Source organism: Echinops telfairi, unplaced genomic scaffold (genome assembly GCF_000313985.2).
Source record: "Echinops telfairi isolate 266 unplaced genomic scaffold, ASM31398v2 ScPeMD7_7469;HRSCAF=8507_1, whole genome shotgun sequence".
NCBI classification, from domain to species: domain Eukaryota; kingdom Metazoa; phylum Chordata; class Mammalia; order Afrosoricida; family Tenrecidae; genus Echinops; species Echinops telfairi.
Window position 1 is genome coordinate 112,586,660 of NW_022111373.1, and position 3,910 is coordinate 112,590,569.

Consider the following 3,910-nt stretch of genomic DNA (forward strand, 5'->3'; position numbering starts at 1 on the left):
GAGCCCCTAATAAAATGATTTTAAAAAAAAGATTTAGAGGCTTGGAAACCCTGTGGGGCAAGTTGTACTCTGTGCTTTAGGGTCATTGTGTGTGAATTAACTTGATAGCTGTGGGTTTTAAATATATGCAAATGTATGTATACACATATGCACATGTGTGCATATGCATACACCTATATATGCATATATCCCCTATGTGTGTGTGTGTATGAATATGTGTATGTCTACACACACACAAATATATGGAGAGGGAGGTTGGTATTTTAAGGGAATGTCTCCCACAGCAGTGGGGGTTGGCAAGCTCCAAATCTATATCAGCCTGGCATCAGATTAGAGGCTTTTCCTGACTCATGTGGTTGCAGTGATTGACAAACCCCAAATCTGCAGAGCAGGTGGCAGACTGTTGGCATATGTCCAAGAGCCAGAGGTTAGATAATGCCAAGTCAAATGCGGGATTGAAAGCAAGAGACCTTTGCCAGAATATACATACATATTGGATGCAGGCCACACCCCCAACAGAACTTCGCTTACATCAGAGCACAGAACACAGGGTAATTCCATAATACCGGAGACCTCCTGCCCCTAGCCAGATTGACACATAACAGTTCCAACACACCAGTATTCTATTGCCATTAACACTGGAATGCTGAGTGGCATAATTTCATTTTATAAGGTATAGCAAGCTCTTGTCAAAACAATTTCAGGCCATTTTGACAAAATATCTTGTCATTACTGGTTCCTGGGAATTTAAAAAAAGTTTTTATTTACTTTCAAACTGACATACTTTCTGTGGGCAATAAGTTCTATTTTGAGAGCATGTGTTTCCCCACCTGCCATCTAGAGTGGTAACTTTTGACAAGTCGGGACCTGGTCATCTTTTCCTTTTATAGAAAGCTATTAGATTTAAATGCAGTGACGTTTGAGTGCCTTCTTTTTGCCAGGCCTTGGGTGGGCATCAGATACACTGCAATACCAAGGACAGACATACTCCTATCCCTTAAAGGACAGAGCAGTAGCCAATACCGAGCCTGGGTGCCAGGAGCTCCCTTGGTAAATGGTGATTAATTACCACATTTTCCAACCAAATATTCCTGTTTCCTCTCCTGAAATGTAAAAAAAAGTTTGCTGTGATGTTATTTTTGACGAACACAAGCACCCACTCCTTCCTGTTCAACAAGCTCTGTGAGGAGCAGACTGGGCTCCTTCACCTGGCTGACATCGCTGATAACCCAGGGGTCGTTTATAATAATACATGGGTGTGACTGTCCTAGATGAACACTTTCTTTAAAAACCGTTTTATGCACATTTACTTTGTGCAGAACACAGTTCCGTGTCTTAGAGATCGGAAGAGAGCTGTGCAGCCAACACCGCAGTCGAGCTTAGATCCTTCTCTTTTTCTTAGCGCTCCTTTCCTTCCCTCCCCCCCTGGCACAACTCTGAGGCGCTACAATCTAGTTACTCTCTCCATAGGTTTACTTATCCTATAGGTTTACTGATGATAGGATTTCCTATAAAGAAAATCATATCAAAAAAGCACCCTACAAAACCTATCAGCAACAAGATAAAACACAGATACACTTCAATCCAAAAGCAAGTAGAAAATAATAAAAACTAGAATAAGTTGACAATGGGTCCAAAGGGAAAACATGGTAAGATGTTAAATTTTAAGCTAACTGTATCTGCAACAGTCCACTTCCCAATACATTTTCTGTCTGTTCACGTCTCTGGCCAATGATCCCAGGGAGTTCAGTGGAGACTGCAAATGGAGTATGGGCTTTCACTGCCATCCAGAACTTTCTGCTAACCAGGTACTCAGAATTTAAGCTCTACTATAATTCCCTCCTCTAGTCTTGGATTTTGTTATGTACAAGCTTTGGATCACATGGCCTGGAGTGCTGCTTCTGTGTGGACTTAGCTGACACCTCACTTAAATGGCTGTTTGTTTTAAGACAAAGCTTTAAACTGCAGGCCCACCCTCTGCTGTCTTCGCCACACTTTGCTATAGCACCCATACCTTTAGGGATCACTTCCTGAGGGCATATATCAAACAGAACCAAGTCAAAAGAACTACTTGTTTTTAAATTGGGCTTACAATTAAGTGTGAGCCCAAGATCCATTAATATGTCTAAGGTTTATATATGCCCCTAGTTAGGCTAATATTCTTTAAATAGCTAGTGTCTGTCTTATGTAAAGGAAAATCTTTCATTTCCTTGTATATGCCTTTATGTGCTTTTGAGATTATCTTCTGTAAAAATTACTAGGGGTGGATTTCTGCTTACTAATGCAGAAGGCCCAGAATTCACCGACAGTCCACTTGAGGGGTCACAGTCCCGGGATCATGCTGAGAGGGCAGAAAAGCACTCCAACGTTCCCCTTTGATGGACGGTAGCTGAGGCCCCGTGATCTTGTAATGTGTTCCTCGTGTAGGAGGGTTTTTCTATGATGGCATCAGTTGTGAGTACTTTGCCAAAAAGTAGCCCCGCAGTAGTCCTGCGGGAATTGCCTCGGGACCCTGCATGATAGATGCTAGTCTTGCATCTTATTGCCCTCATGAGAACTAATAAGAGATGCCTGTTTCACAAGTCACTTCTTGTTTCTGTGTAGAATGCCTGGGGCTTACAGTATGACCAACAAGGCCAACCTTTAATGGGTTGTCATGCATTTTTGTCTATCTTGTATCTTTTCTGTCACCTGTCACTTAACCCTCCCTCATTCCCTCCTACTTTCCGTTCTTCCTTTCACCCCTCTCTATTTTCCTTCTGATTTCTTGTTCTCTCTCTTCCCTCACTCTATTTCTTGGATGCAGACGGAGGTCACTTTTCACAAGGCAGCTCTGTATCCCTCTGAATGAGCGTCACTGAGTGTGTGATGGCAGGCAGGTAGAGAGCGACCCAACCATGCTGGCGTGCAGATGCAGGGCTGTTGGCTAGACTTAGCACTGCGCCAGCTCGCCCTTTCCCAAATGCTGGCTAGCCTCAGTAAAATGACTGATGGCTGTTTTGGAACTTTCCAGCTCACTGACAAATGGAGTGGCGAGTGAGCTATTCATGAATTGCCAGGGCTGTACTAAGAGAAGCAAACAAAACCCAAACTTGGTGTCAGGAAGTCGAATCTGACTCATAGTGACCCCAGAGTACGGGGTAAAATTGCCCCTGTGGGTTTCTGAGACTGTAACTCTTTGTGAGTAGAAAGCCTCATCTTTCTCCTGAGGAGCTGCTGGTGATTTTGAACTGCTGGCCCTTGCTGTTCGCAGTCCACCTTGTAACCTACCACGCCATCAGGGCTCTTTTGTCCGGGACGTGCAACCACGACTGAACGCTCAAGTGCTTGTATCGGGACAAGGCAGGGCACACACATGGTTGAGATGCCCTCCGTTTTTTTTTTTCTTCTCCTTTTCTTTTCCCTTTATACTCTGATGCAGGAGCCCTGGTGGTGTAATGGTTACATATTAGGCTGCAATCTGCATGGTCCGCAGTTCAAAGCCCTCTGCACTCTTTAGGAGACAGACTGGGCTATGTGCTCCAGTAAACAATTACAGTGTCCTGAACTCACAGGCCCATTACGAGTCAGAACTGACTCAATGGCAGTGAGTTTGATTTTATTCTCTGGTAGAGCTATCGTGTAAGAAACATTGTACTTTCTTCCGCACTGTACTAGGACCTAGTTAGTACATGGTGACTAATAGGGGGGCTCCCCAAAGCGCCATTCTCTTTCAATTCACGTTTTGCACAAAGTTCTTGAAGGCCCCTGTTACTGTTCTCAGTGTGGCCAGCTTATGTTAAGAGACAGTGGAAGGATGAGGAAGTCCCCAGGGGGCCTGTTCTGCCTAATGTGATCCCTGCTGTAATCCGCAGTTGATTGCTGCCTTGTGGGATGAGTAACAAATGTTTCCAGAGCTGCTGGGTTTTTA